The sequence below is a fragment of the Parasteatoda tepidariorum genome, chromosome 7 (assembly GCF_043381705.1).
Source record: "Parasteatoda tepidariorum isolate YZ-2023 chromosome 7, CAS_Ptep_4.0, whole genome shotgun sequence".
Classification (NCBI taxonomy): domain Eukaryota; kingdom Metazoa; phylum Arthropoda; class Arachnida; order Araneae; family Theridiidae; genus Parasteatoda; species Parasteatoda tepidariorum.
In genome coordinates, this window is record NC_092210.1 from 72,873,334 (window position 1) to 72,890,057 (window position 16,724).

Below are 16,724 nucleotides of genomic sequence, written 5' to 3' on the forward strand. Positions count from 1 at the left end.
TATATATATAGCTTCATTTATCGTGTCGAAATAAGTCTTTAAGTTTTGTATATAATTTCATACTGTATATAGAGTACATTAATGCTGATTATGTTTTTTCTTTTACTTTTTTTCAGCTCATACTACGATCGGATATTCAGGTAGTTGATCAGATAGTAGATCATAAATAAAAACCTTTTAAGTAATTTAGTGAATTTTCGAAGTTAGTTAACAACATGATTGATTTATTAAGGTAAGATTGCAGACTCTATTACGTTGTTAAGGATATTTTCTGGTCGAAAAACAGTAATACCTTTTAAAAGGAATTAGTGTAATGTTGCACTAAGAATTATTCTTGAAACATAATCCAAGATATTTCTTCTGGCCTGTATATTTGCTTTTCTTATAATAAGAAGAAATGACACTTTTAAGTACTCATTTACTATTTATAGGTAATCAATTTTAGTATGAGACTTAAAGAAAGGAAATTACCCTTATTTTAATATAATTGTCTGTAACACAAGTAGAGTAAAATAATCTGGTTGGGTGCTTCTTAGGAAATAGATTAATAATCTAGTGATTTGATATCAGAAAATCTTTTCTATCATGTGTCAATATTTATCTACTTAAAAATAAGGGTATTTTTTATCCTTTTTATGCCAACTAAATTTTACGTATCAATAATGTAGAAAATCGTTATCATCATGAACAAGGGATCAGAAAATTTGTGACAGTTAATTTAGTTGGAAAAATTTCATTCTTAAGTATACTTCGAACATATTTAAAAACTACATAGAGAAAAAAAAACAGGTCAAAACTATCAGAATACGGAGAAATTTACCTTATTTCTTTCTATATGGGAACACTGCAATTCTTTATTTTTTACCGAAGCGATTTGGTAATGATTTTTGGTAAATTTAACACTAAACTATAATTTTATAATATGTGGTAAGATTTGTTAAGCTTAGTAATTTTATCATAATCCCTTCGTGGCAAATATGCCATTTATTCGATTAAATATTATTTTTCAGTCTTGCATGTCAACTTACTAAATGTGAGGTAATAAGAACTATAATTTTGAAAATTAGAATATCCGGTAAACCGTTATCATGCGAATGGAAAAACTATCAAATGTAAGATTTAAATACCATATATTTTGGATTTTTTTTAACCGGAATTATGGTTCTTTTTTTGCCAGAAAAGTCATTACCATGCAGTACGGTAATTTTACCGGAATTTCTTTTTCTGTGTATACTGACAAGAGAATGTCAGACGGATAGTTTCCTATAGCATTTATTATAAGGATTCTTCAAGAACAGTGATTCTCAACCACTGTGCCGCGGCACTTTTGTGTGCCGCCAAATTCTTAAAATGTGCCGCCAAATATTGGAAATGATGCAATTAGAATTATAATGCTTTTTATATATACTTTTTATAATTTTTCCATACTTTCACCGCGTAAACATCTTTGTCGGTGATTCTCTTGTCTCAGACAATCTTAAAATAAGTTAGAATAAGAAGGAAGTGTTTAAATTGCATTTGACAACCTTAAAAAATATTGAAATTATAGGTAGGAAATTTAATGACTATTAAAATTATTAATAAACAAAGGAAAGCAAGCTAAATATTAACTTTCAAACGGAAATAAAAACTAATCATTGAAGTAAGCTAAGCAATAAATAGTTATGAAAACAAATTAACAAAGGATAACTAACAAAAAATAAGCTAACAATTAATAATTAGCAAAAATATTAGTTTATAAGAAATCACAAAAAAATAAGAATTAATGTAAAAAAAAACGAACATACAATAACTATAGAAAACAAGCTAACAATTAATAACCAGCAAAAAAATAAATAGCTGTTACTAACTAGCAAAAAATTAGTCGGTTTAAATAATTAATCCCTTAATAAACGTGCTTTTGTAGTACATATTATTTTATTTCTCATTCAAAATTATTATCACAAACTATTTAACACAGTGTATTATAGGTAAGTAAACAACTTTTAAACTAATTTTTTTCATTTTGTGCCGTCAAATTTCGAAATCGTTAAAAGTGTGCCGCCACAAAAAAAAAAAAAGGCTGAGAATCACTGTTCTAGAAATTTATATCCCGATTTTCAGAAATAATTTTACCAGTTTGATAGTGCAAGCCTTGTTACTTTTTGAGAAAATGGAGGAGAACGAAAATTATGAAAGGAACCCTTGCGTGAACAACCTGTAATAAAGTAAATCTAAAATATTGATTAATAATTTTATTTAAAGTTATTCAAATTAATGAAATATTAATACATTATTGGCTGCGGAACAAAAAAACTAACAATTTTAAGAAAGAAAGAAAGAAAAACTACTATGAACCTAAACTTAAGTATCGAAATTGTGTGCCATGGAAACTTTTCACTGCTCTTAAATGTATAGTATTTTGAGGCATAACTACCACTACAAATATTAAATACCAAATCACTAGTATATAAGACATGTTAACTCGATTCTATCCTGAGGTACCTTTTGATAGATGAAGGTTGACATAGTCCGTAAATATAATTCCCCACAATCTAAATTAAAATATTACCATAATACATTAAAGGAAAGTATATTCATAGAACATAACATTTCTCTCCTTTAAAGGATAGCAACAAAATTAATATTTACTTTACCACATGAACGGAAGATTTACCAAATGAATGGTTTAAATACCAAACATTTCGGTTTTTATCACCAGAATAATGTTTTTTTTTACTAGATATGTTATTACCATAGGGTGAGGTAATGTCATCGAATTTTTTGTCTTCCTGAATAGCTTCTTACCAATTTGTGACAGATTGTGTGCTCAACAACTAAACTTCTCGATATAATTTCCACACGTAGATAATGGTGGGAATATAAAAACACAAGCATGTGATGTTTTGAAATTGAAACATAGGAACGGAGGAAAAATACAATTCTTCAAAACATAAAACTTAGCTATGCTTCTAGCGTATGTGCAAGAATAGTGGAACACAAAATTTGTTCACCGTTGTGAAAAATAGAAACGTGAACTAAAACGTAAGCGATTTGCTATAAAATTCTAAGGTAACGTGACTTGCTCGCATTTTGAAAAATTTTATCAACAAAATTATCAAGTTTCTTGTCTCTATTTGCACCTGGGCTCTGACGTTTTTTTTATTTTATTTCTTTTTTTAAAAAAAAAAACGATGAAATGTTATGGAATACTGCAAATGTGCTCGAAATGGAAAAAATTTGTTGATAAGAGTACTAAAATACATCACTCATCACTCTCCATTAAGAGGTTAACAACAAAAAATTTTTTAGCAATTTTAAATTTTTTTCTTGCTTTTTTTTAAAAAAAAAAAGAAATTCTTCAATTCTCTTTTTCAGTTATTACGCAGCAATTTTAATGTGTCTTTTTTCTTTCCTGTTTTGAATTTCAAGTTTTACTTGAAATTGTAAATGCTGCTTCATTCTTTTATAATCATAATTTTTATTTTCATCTTTAAAAAGAATTTTGCTTAAGAACACTATAATAAATATATGCAAAATTCTGGATTATATGTTAATTTGATTTTAGGTATTAATGTGAAAATAAAAAAGAAATATAAAATACTCAAAACGACGAATATCCTATTTTAAGTTTAGAAAGATTAATATTCTTTATGGTTGCAGCCGTGCACAATTCACCAAATATTGATTAGAACATTACATCTTAATAACTTTTGATCTAGTGATTGGATTTTTAAATTACTATGAAACACTCATTACAACTAATACTAGGCTCTAATTTTAACCATACTAATTAATTCATGCAGACATTCTCCAAGAAAGTAATATCAGAAAAAAGGGACTTTTGAATAAACATGCCTTTTTCTAGATGGAATTGGTTTTTTTATTGTCAAAATAAAAAGGGAGAGATGTTAACCATTGTCTGATAAATATAGTCGCCATACAAGCTGGCCAGGGTCTCGACAAAACTAAAAAAATGATATTAATATTTGAAAGCTCACTCCTATACTTTTTCAATTTAATATCTTAAAAGCAAAAACACCCTAACAAAGAACTGAAATAGCTGTTACTAACATAAATCGCTTTTTTTTAGTAATTGGTAGAAAAAAGAGATGAACTTTCAAATGATTCGTTAGAAATTTCGCTATCATTTCTTTAGCTTTGTCGGGATGCTTGTCAGCTTGTATCCTTTGTATAATCAGAAGTGTAGTGAAATATTTGATGGAAATGTTAATCTCAATATTTTGAATATTTTGTCATATATCGAATTGAAAAGTTTTGGAACATAATTCTTCAATTAAAGACATCTCCATAATAAAAATAGTAAGGTTGGACGTCGCTGTTTTGGATAATCAACTTGACGTTACATTTTGCTGGGTAAAAAGTATAAGGCTTAGAAACATGAAATTACTAAGATGAGTAGAAACGTGTACAGGAATTACAATGGAAAAAAAATTGCGCTTGATAAAGTGTTCTAGAATGATTAATTGCTAAATTTGTTTGAAAGAATTGCATACGGGCCGAGCTACAGGCGCCAGGAATACAACTGCGGAGTTGCATGCGGAAAGAGCTATATTTATTTATGAATTTAACATAAAGTTTATTGTTTATTTCAATTTGTTTGAAGTTTATTGCACACTTAAGTATTTTATTATAAATTTTCTTCTCTCTTTTTTTTTGCTTTGCGTAACATTTTGTTTTCCTGCTCAAAATCTGCATCACTTAGAAATTTGAAATTACGGAAGTATGTATAAAAGTGTACAAGGAGTCCGTTGGAATAAAAAAAGTACGGACCGATTGTTAGTTCAAGAATTATTAACTGTTAAACTTCTAGTAAAAATGCATGTATGTCGTTCTACAGTCCATCAAAATCAAATTCCGCTAAACTTAATATATTAATATAGTACATTTTAAATAAGAAATATTTGCATCAAGCAATTAAGTTCCTGATCATATCTTTCCTTTGGTAAAAAAAATCTTAACTTTATGCATAATCATTATATTTTGTTGCTGTTTCATTATAATCTTCCGAAGCTTTAAATAATAAATCATTCTTCCAAATATTTTCGTAAGAGAGCTAGAAGAAACCATTGCTTTAAAAAACCATTGACGAAAGCATAAAGAATAAAAGTAACTGAAACTCTAAGACCGAGAAAAATAAATTGAAAACTGATTTGTTTACTTGTGACTCTAATTTTTCTCGCCATGGTATTTCTAATTCTTCAGAATACAGATGTAAATTCTTTCTTATAAAGAATTTACAAGAAAGAATTACATTACATACATTGAAAAAGATTTCAAAACCCAGGAAAAAAGGTTGCAGAGGTATCAAGAATATATTAAGTAACGTGTTTTAGTTAGGAAAAGAAAGAGTTTCAGTTCAATACAAAGAATTAAGAATAAACTCGTATATCTCGACTTACAAAACATCATGTTGAATTCATTGTATTTCAACAAGCATTGGAGTCGCATAAATATTCATGCTCTTGAGTAATTTATTTTTGTATGATAGTTCAATCTCAAAACTAAATCTTAGGGTCTTCTGTGTCACTAATATTTTATATATCTTATGTATAAGTTCTAAAAATATAGAAACTCTATCAAAAAAAAATTAGGCTGTTTATAATAAATTATATAGCATTAAACCCAGTACAAATAAAATAGCTGAGTAAAATAGCGAAGATAAATTATATTACTGAAAAATACACTAAAATAGTGGATCTCAAACGCTGCTATTAAAGTGAAGCGAAATTTTATGTAATAAGACTTTTTCTCCATCCCTCTTAATATTAAAAACACTATTGCGTGTATTACTAAGAAACCGATAGAATTGTTTTGCTTGCATTGATAATAAAGAACTAATGATTGAAGTGTATCAAGTGAGTGCGCAGTCATAAGCCTGAAAGACAGGGCAGCATCTATTAAAAAGGGTCTCGATAAATAATAATTACTAAAGAAAAACACTTATATACAATTTTAGAGTAAATTACTTCGATTAAGACATGATTTTTCATTTATAATAATAAAATGAAAAGTTGGTCTTTCTGTGCATCTGCCTATCTCTCTTATAACTCCAGAACCGGTTGAGCTAGCGTCCAGAAATTTGGACAGTGTGTTGAAGGGGGCAATTTTAGCTCTCGATCCTAATAATCGTTCATATTTGTGCATTAGATTTTTCAGGGTAGACATTTAAAAATTTAAATTACTTAAATAATAAACTTATAAATGTAACTGTATTAAAATAAATGAAACTGCCGACGATTCTTTTTTTAAAAATATTTCAAAGATGGAAGTAGTGATGTTTGCTTGTTAATAACTCTTTATTAAAAAAGAAGTTTATTACACGTGTGGGGGAATCACGTCCGGGTCACCAGTTGTACGCAACAGAGTTACAGGATAAAAATGATCAGCAGACATTTTTTAGAACACTCATTTTTTATTATTATTTTTTGATCTGTTGCCATTCGCAACTCTCATAAAAGTAATATGAATAGTCATGTGACATATGATGTTCCTACAATACTCCCTCACCAGTAACTAAGTTACGATGCTTGGGCAGTATGTCAAATTTGTCATATAATGATAATATAACAGCATATATACAGTTCAAAAATTATACTACATAATGACTCATCATAATACGAAAACATATATACAAGATATTAATATAACATATATACAAATTATACCATTCTAGTTTCAATGCAATAAAAAATATATATATAAAATAAATGTATATGTATCTAATTAATACAGTTTTGTTCTAAAAAGCGAACAGGCTTTTTTATTTTTCTGCCAAATCTAGACATTTTAACATTTTGCTCGGAATTGGCTGCATTTTCTTGTAATTTATTTGATGTTAAACANCAAAAAAAAAATGAAGAAAATATAATGAGCAAAATTTGATATAAATAAATAAACAACATGACTCAACTAGTGGAATCCGTTCATCGAATTCTATCACAGATAAAATTCTGGAAGGGGAGTAATGTGGCGTAACTACCACTACAAATATTAAATACCAAATCACTAGTATATAAGACATGTTAACTCGATTCTATCCTGAGGTACCTTTTGATAGATGAAAGTGGACATAGTTCGTAAATATAATTCCCCACAATCTAAATTAAAATATTACCATAATACATTAAATGAAAGTATATTCATAGAGCATAACATTTCTCTCCTTTAAAGGATAGCAACAAAATTAATATTTACTTTACCATATGAACGGAAGATTTACCAAATGAATGGTTTAAATACCAAACATTTCGGTTTTTATTACCAGAATAATGTTTTTTTTTACTAGATACGTTATTACCATAGGGTGAGGTAATGTAATCTAATTTTTTGTCTTCCTGAATAGCTTCTTACCAATTTGTGATAGATTGTGTGCTCAACAACTAAACTTCTCGATATAATTTCCACACGTAGATACTGGTGGCAATATAAAAACACATGCATGTGATGTTTTGAAATTGAAACATAGGAACGGAGGAAAAATACAATTCTTCAAAACACAAAATTTAGCTATGCTTCTAGAGTATGTGCAAGAATAGTGGAACACAAAATTTGTTCACCGTTGTGAAAAATAGAAACGTGAACTAAAACGTAAGCGATTTGCTATAAAACTCTAAGGTAACGTGACTTGCTTGCATTTTGAAAATATTTATCAACAAAATTATCAAGCTTCTTGTCTCTATTTGCACCTGGGCTCTGACGTTTTTTTATTTTATTTATTTTTTTTTTAAAAAAACGATATGTTATGGAATACTGCAAATGTGCTCGAAATGGAAAAAATTTGTTAATAAGGGTACTAAAATACAGCACTCATCACTCTCCATTAAGAGGTTAACAACAAAAAAATTTGTAGCAATTTTAAATTTTTTTCCTGTTTTTTTTTTTTTTTTTTTTTTTTAAAAAAAAAGAAAGAAATACTTCAATTCTCTTTTTCAGTTAATACGCAGCAATTTTAATGTGTATTTTTTCTTTCCTGCTTTGAATTTCAAGTTATACTTGAAATTGTAAATGCTGCTACATTCTTTCATAATCATAATTTTTATTTTCAACTTTAAAAAGAATTTTGCTTAAGAACACTATAATAAATATATGCAAAATTCTGGATTATATGTTAAGTTGATTTTAGGTATTAATGTGAAACTAAAAAATATATATAAAATATTCAAAATGACGAATATCCTATTTTAAGTTTAGAAAGATTATTATTCTTTATGGTTGCTGTCGTGCACAATTCGCCAAATATTAATTAGAACATTACATCTTAATAACTTTTAATCTAGTGATAGGATTTTTAAATTACTATGAAACACTCGTTACAACTAATATTAGGCTCTAATTTTAACCATACTAATTAATTCATGCAGACATTCTCCAAGAAAGTAATATCAGAAAAAAGGGACTTTTTGAATAAACATGCCTTATTACAACGTAAATCCCTTTTTTTAGTAATTGGTAGAAAAAAGAGATGAACTTTCAAATGATTCGTTAGAAATTTCACTACCATTTCTTTAGCTTTGTCGGGATGCTTTCCAGCTTGTATTCTTTGTATAATCAGAAGTGTAGTGAAATATTTGATGGAAATATTAATTTCAATATTTTGAATATTTTGTCATGTATCGAATTGAAAAGTTTTGGAGCATAATTCTTCAATGAAAGATATCTCTGCATTAAAAATAGTATGGGTGGAAGCCGCTGTTTTGGATGTTCAACTTGACGTTACATTTTGCTGGGTAAAAAGTATAAGACTTAGATACATGAAATTACTAAGATGTGCAGAAACGTGTACAGGAATTACAACGAAAAAAAATTAACGCTTGACAATGTGTTCGAGAATGATTAATTGTTAAATTTTTTTGAAGGAATTGCATACGGGCAGCGCAATAGGCGCCAGGTATACAACTGCAGAGTTGCATGCGGAAAGAGCCATATTTGTTTATGAATTTAACATAATGTTTTTTTTTTATTACAATTTGTTTGAAGTTCATTGCACACTTAAGTACATATATTACAATTTTTTTCTCTCTTTTTTTTGTTGCTTTGCGTAACATTTTGTTTTCTTGCTCAAAATCTGCATGACTTAGAAACTTGAAATTACGAAAGTATGTATAAAAGTATACAAGGAGTCCGTTGGAATAAAAAAAAGTACGATCCGATTGTTAGTTCGAGAATTATTAACTGTTAAACTTTTAGCAAAAACGCATGTATGTCGTTCTACAGTCCATCAAAATAAAATTCCTTTAAACTTCAAAATTTAATAAACTGATAGGACCATTTTGTATTGTAATTTTAAAGCAAGTTTTTTTTAGAAATTCTCAATTGTTTGAAAGTTATAACAAAATTAAGTGATTTTTTTCAATTGTTTTGCTTTAAATATTGACTATTTATCCATTGTTGTAGAAAATTTATTTTTTCTTCTTGAGATCTTTATTTCTTCATATTATAAGTACGTACTCAAATAGATGTCAATAAAAAGCAACGAAAAAGAAAGAGAGAGAGAGATTGAGTGTTTTCAGATGTAATTCTTAACAATTATAGTGAATTTAAGAATAAAAATAAATAAGTAAAAACTTAATAAAGGGGTATAAGAACCATTCTCTATTTGAATGGGATACTTGCACTTCAAGAGGAAGACCACGGATATCCCAACACGTAATCTATGACGTCAGCGTTAGCTGATCGTTTATAAGCAAAACGGCATGTTAAAGTTGAGCTAAATTTCTCCCCATTAGTTGAAATGTTAACTAACGAGAAGTTAATTAAATACAGCTCTGTAAATATCGCACATCGAATTTATTGAAATATAATTCTCTCACTTCTACATAATTTACTGAACTTAGATTTATTATTTATGTATTTTACTGTAACAGTTATATATTTTTGTTTTATGTATCTGACAACTTCGATGCATAAAACATTTTAAATAAGAAATATTTGCATCAAGCAATAAAGTTCCTGACCATATCTTTCCTTTGGTAAAAAAATTTCAAACTTTATGCATAATCGTATTGCTGTTTCGTTATAATCTGACGAAGCTTTCAATGATAAATCATTCTTCCAAATGTTTTCGTAAGAGAGCTAGAAAACACCATTGCTTTAAAAAACCATTGATGAAAGCATGAAGAATAAAAGTAACTGAAACTCTAAAACCGAGAAAAATAAATTGAAAACTGATTTGTTTACTTGTGGCTCTAATTTTTCTCGCCTCGGTATTTCTAATTCTTCAGAATACAGATGTAAATTCTTTCTTTTGGAGTGTGGAAAAGATTTCAAAACCCAGGAAAAAGGTAGCAGAGGTATCAAGAATATATTAAGTAACGTGTTTTAGTTAGGAAAAGAAAGAGTTTCAGTTCAATACAAAGAATTAAGAATAAACTCGTGTAGCTCGGCTTAAAAAACATCCTGTGGAATTCATTGTATTTCAACAAGTATTGGACTCACATAAATATTCATGCTCTTGAGCAATTTATTTTTGTATGACGGTTCAAATTCAAAAATAAATCATAGGGGATTTTGTGTCACTAATAATTTATATATCTTATATATATAAGTTCTAAAAATATAGAAATTCCATCAAAACAAATTAGGTTGTTTAAAATAAATGATATAGCGTTAAACCTAGTACTAATAAAATAGCTGAGTAAAATAGCGAAGATAAATTATATTACTGAAAAATACGCTAAAATTGTGGATCTCAAACGCTGCTATTAAAGTGAAGCGCAATTTTATGTAATAAGACTTTTTCTCTATCCTTCGTAATATAAAGAACACTATTGCGTGTATTACTAAGAAACCGATAGAATTTTTTTGTTTGTATTGATATCAAAGAATTAATGGTTGAAGTGTATCAAGTGAGTGTGCTGTCATAAGCCTGAAAGACAGAGCAGCATCTATTAAAATAGGGTCTCGATAAATAATATTTACTAAAGAAAATCGCTGACATACAATTTTAGAGTATGATTTTTTATTTATAATAATAAAATGAAAAATTTGTCTGTCTGTGTGTCTGCCTATCTCTCTTATAAATCTCGAACCGGTTGGGCTAGCGTCCTGAAATTTGGACAGCGTGTTGAAGGGGGTAATTTTAGCTCTAATAATCGTTATAATCGCTCATATTTTTGAATTAGATTTTTCAGGGAAGACATTTAGAAATTTAAATTACTTAAATAATGAACTTATAAATGAAACTGCATTAAAATAAATGAAACTACTGACGATTCTTTTTTTTAAAACATTTCAAAGATGGAAGTAGTGATGTTTGCTTGTTAATAACTCTTTATTAAAAAATAAATTTATTACACGCTTTTAGTGACTTAATTTTTTATTCCTATGTCAGTTGATCAAAGTGAACGTGGTAGCATAGGTGAACTACAAAGCCAAATTAGTATTTGTTAAGTAATCTGAAGTCATCTGTTTATTTTTTTTATAATTATACTTTAAAAATGTTTATATAAAACTATAAATAATATAAAATAAATGGTATTTGAATAAGGAATGAATCATGTACTGAAAGCAAAATTAATAGAGAAATAGTGCTAAATATTTAAAAACAAGTAAAAAGAACCTCCAAACTATTATTAACGTCAATGATGCTTCATTAGATTTGATAAAAAGTACTAACAGGAATAAAAAATGTAAGTTAAGTACTAAAGAGAAACATAAATAGATAAAAAATATTAATTCATTTAATAAGAAATGTACTGAATCGCCAATCTTATATTGATGCGTTTGACGCGTTTTGGTAACAATTACTAAATGAAATTTTAAAAAATAAACTACGTACTAAAATGCAAACTTCATAGAGAATCGGCGCTAATTGGTTCAGGAGAAAAGTGTTAAATACGCAAACTATTATTGAATTCTATTAATTTTGGTAATAGGTATTAATTAAAATAAAACAATAAGCTATGTACTAAAAATCAAAATTAATGGAGAAATGCTTCTAATTCGTTTATGTAAAACGTAGAAAATTGCTATACTATTATTTATGCCAATAAAGCTTAATTAGGTTTAAAAATAAACACTACTGGTATTATGGCAAATGGTGCAAATTTAACAGGTTCCAAATAGATTAATACAGAGACAATGTATGATTATATTAGTTTATTTGGTATTGGTAGAAACTACATCAATACTGCGCAATTTTAATACAGATACTGTGAAAAAGAGGTTTTTTACGGTGCTTCGAAAGGGATATGTAACGAAGAAAATTGTTTGATTGTGGTTAATTTATAAGTTGTCCTCAAGTAACACCATCTTGATTAATGAATACAGTTAACATGTCAGTTATTCAGCTCGAAGAACATGTTTTGTTTAATATAACAACATAAAGCCACCACTTAAGTATGATATAAAGGAAAACTGGAATTCATTTATGTCTATTATGCTTGTACACTGAGAAAAAAAGTGTGGCCAAAACCACCAGAATATGGTCAAATTAACTGTGTTTCTGGTTCATTGAAACCACCAAAAATCTTGGTAATTTGTACCGAATCTCTTTGGTTGCGTCTTTTTGATAAAGTTAAAAATGAAAATTTTTTATTGCCTTGCTGTTTCGGAGCAAATGCGGTAAAATTAGGTAATTTTAAGCAAAAGTCAGTAATTTTAAAAATGTTGTAAATACTTGTTAACATAGTTTTTAGCCGTTAGTTTTTTTTCCTATATTTTTTAAATTTTTGTTTTGAACAAAGAAAAACATATCTTTTTTTTTGCAAAGTAATAGAATAATTTAATTATTTCTGTTGAGATTTTTATTTCATGTGAACTTTCTCTTCTCTGAAGTTAAAATAAGAAAAAGGAATGGTATTACAGGCGCTATTTTTAAATTCATTTGAACAAGAAATAAAAATAATGATTTCGATTGTAATAGATACGATCATATATTATTTGTCGACTGATTCACATATTTTGAAAATGTTACAGGAATGAAAATATTCTTCTGCAAAGTAAAGAAACTGTCCATAAAAAAAAGAAAATACCAGGACAAAGCATTATATTCTTGAGAATAGCATATAGTTGCATTCAAATTTGCATTAAGTAGGAATGAATTCAAGGATGCAACTTTTTTAATTACAACAGAAAGTTTTGCTACAGTAAATGAAAAAGTTTAATTTACGCAAAACTACAGTTTTTCTGTTTGTAACCGGGTTGAACAGCCGACAAAATTTTGAGTTAACGATTATCCAACTCCGTGAACTTGTAAGTTTCAACCCAATCAGAAGACAAAGGAACTCTTGGTTAAAGCATTAGAGCAAACTAAACTTAATGGAAGATGCTAACCCGCATTTTCGTTACAAGGAGAGGAAAACCTCAAAATCTCTTCATGGTTAGCTCGACGTCAGGTGAATTCTAACCCATGATCCGCCTATCAACGAGGAAAAGGGAACTCTTGGTTTAAGCATTAGAACAAACTAGACTTCATGGAGGACGCTAACCCGCATTTTCGTTACAAGGAGAGGAAAATCTCAAAATCTCTTCATGATTAGCTCGACGGCAAGTAAATTCTAACCCATGATCAGCCTATCAATGAGGATATTTAATTTCAGCACTGTTGTCGGTGCTAGAGCCAAATTCATATTTGCCATCTACCATTGGATCTCGAACCTGAGCCACCTCTTTGGAACACGAAAGCTCTAACCCCTGAGCCACCACGGCTCAAAAACTGCACTGTTTGACAATTGTTACTATCCTTAGTTAATTTTTCGATGAACACTGAGATGAATAATTTATAGCTCTTTAATGTTAATTATGATTCTTTTGCACATTTCGTCAGTTTACGGAACTGGTGAGAAAATTTTCACACCAAAATACATTGAATAAAAAAGATTATGCTCATAATTATATAACTTGTTTATCCAAAGATGATTCCACGTAAAAAATTTATTTTATAATAAGTAATTATTTTTTATTATTTACTATACTAATGGGTCGAAATATTGAATTATAAGGTATACAAAAATGATAAAATCTAAAATTTAAATGGAATCCGTTTAATAGTTCTTGATGCATGAAAGTTTAAAAATATAATTTCTTCTGAATGGCGAAATACGGCAAAACTGAAATAAATATCAAGGAGAGCCAAACTCTCTATTTTTTGGTTGCCTTAATTTTTGGGACCATATTTTCTGCTTCGAATAAGCATAAATAAATAAAATCTATTTTACTTCGAATAAATAAAATCTATTTTATCGATTTTAAAGTAATTACAGAATTATAAATTATCAGACATTATATTGTTTATTTCTCAGATTACATCACTGGCTTCTTTTTATCCCGCAGGTAAAGATCAATGTTCACTATAAAAATTCTTTTTAATTTATTTTTATTTCTTTAATCACGGACTTTATTACTTGTGTCTTAACACTAGAAGCGCTATTGGGGTCATTTTAATCATTTTTTTTTACCTTTTCTTATTTAATTTTTAAAGAAAAACGTGAGCTTCAAAGCTCTTTTTTTTACTTTTCCTAAATTGTTTCTAAGTATACTATATAAGACTTTCATGCGTTTAAGTTGATTGTTAAAGTAAATAATAATAGAAATAAATGATCATGAAAATATCTGAAACAACCAAAAGGGGTCATTTTGACTCCCGTAATAAAAACTTTATTTTTTGAAGTTTCATACCTGCTTTTGATTTTGCAAGACTCCGAACCTTGTAAAGATAATTTGTAAAATAGAAATTGAGTTTTTTTAAAAAATGCCATGCAATACAAATTATATGATATCTTAGATTCTTTGTTCGAAATAACTTAGTTGAGCTCTTATTGAATTACATATTCGCTAATGCGCCTGAAAGAAACAACGCACATCCTTCCTGGTTATAATGACTTATTTTTGTTACAATCCTGAACAGGAAAGAACTGTTTAATAGTTATTGCCAGGAAATTTTTAATTTAACATGTATATTATTATATTTTCCTTAGTATATTCGTATAAAAACTAGATTATTTGTGTTTAAGACAATAAGAACTAAAAGTATTTGTTCATGTATGAGAATAAAAATTCTACCGTTTTGATTTATAAATTCGTTAGTTCGTGCACTTTACATGCAGTTTTTTTTTATCTAACGAGAAGTTGTTTAATATTTATTATTATGATAATTTTTAAAAATATTTCGAGCGAGATTCTTTCAGTTGTACACATTATCTTGCTTTTAAAGAGCAATGTTAACTATAAAATGTTCTTTATTTGTAATTGCAACTTTATTACCTGTGTCTTAAACAATAAAAACTAAAAGTAATAATTTAAAAATTAGAGTAAAAATTCTACCACTTTTAATTATTAATTCTTGCATTTTGCATGCATTTTTCATCTAACAAGAAATAGTTTAAGATTTATTATTTTGATTATTTATTTAAAATATCTAAAATGCGATTTTTTTTTTCAATTGTATTGTGTATTTCACTTCTAGAGAGCAGTTTTTACTATAGAAGGTCTAACAAGGAATTTATTTTGATTTGCTGAAGAAGTTGATGATTACTATTATTTTGATATAGTTGGAGAAAAGGCAGCGTTAGTCGAGCATTTATCCTGAAGATATATGATTAGCACATAAAAAATTCTGATGAATCATTGTCGCTAATTATTATTAGCCATTTGTCTAATTATTCTTTTGTCCAAAGTGATGAGGAGAAGAATTTTTAAGAAGAATCAAATTATCATAAATAATTTTTATAAAATGTTTTATTTATGAAATATGATGCTCTAAAATAAACTGGATTCTTCATTTTTACTGCACACATGAATAATTAAATATAAAAAATTTTGCACGAAACCCGGAGGGTGTGGCTGCAGGATCAAGTCCAACAGGACATCTTCAGCCACTAAGTAATCAAAAATATGAGTGTCATGTATACGTTTTCGCCAAAAAAAGGTTAAGGAATCCATGTATTTGGCAACTAATTGATTTTATTTCTTACCAAGACTCTTTTTCTTAACTTTATGAATTCAAATGTGTTGGCGGAAAAGAAAGTGTGGGAAATAATAGCAAATTTTAATGAATTCAAAACATTAGTAGCCATATAACGGTTTTCGATTTCCATCTAGAGGAAATCTCTAAAAAATAGACTTTATTCTGCAATTAATTCAAGGTTGTGGTATTAAAAGTTTATCTATTGTATAAATAATTTAATTTACTGAGAATTTAGGATTAAGTAAGATAATAATTTGGTTTTTAAATGTCAAGAAATGTCTTATACATATTTCAGCATGACAAGGTCTTTTACAATTAAATAGTTTTCTTTAGTTAGAAATTTTATTACTCGTGTCTTTAAAGATAAAAAAATAAAATTAATTTAAAAATTAGAATAAAAATTAAGTCTCTTCGAGTTATAAAATCCAACGTTCTTGCACTTGACAAGTGTTTTTTTATCTAACAAGAATTTGTGTCAAATTCATTTTAGTGATTATTTTTTTTAAGTATCTTTAATGGTGATTCCTTCAGTTGTCATTCAGTTTCATTGTCGCGCTTTTGGTGAAATTTATAGGACTCTTTATAATTTCATGTTCCCAATCAAACCGAAATTGATAAAACTTTTGTGTACATAATTTCATAACCAAAAAAATTTAACATGTTAAAAAAATCGTTTTGATTTTGCGTTTTAATTTTATGCACGTTTCTTCTCAGTTTCATAGAATTTAACTCTCATTGATAGAGAAGGAGTGCCTTCTGTTGAAAATCTATCCAGCCTCTGGAAGCAACAAGTATTCCTTGCTAAACTTAATGCAAA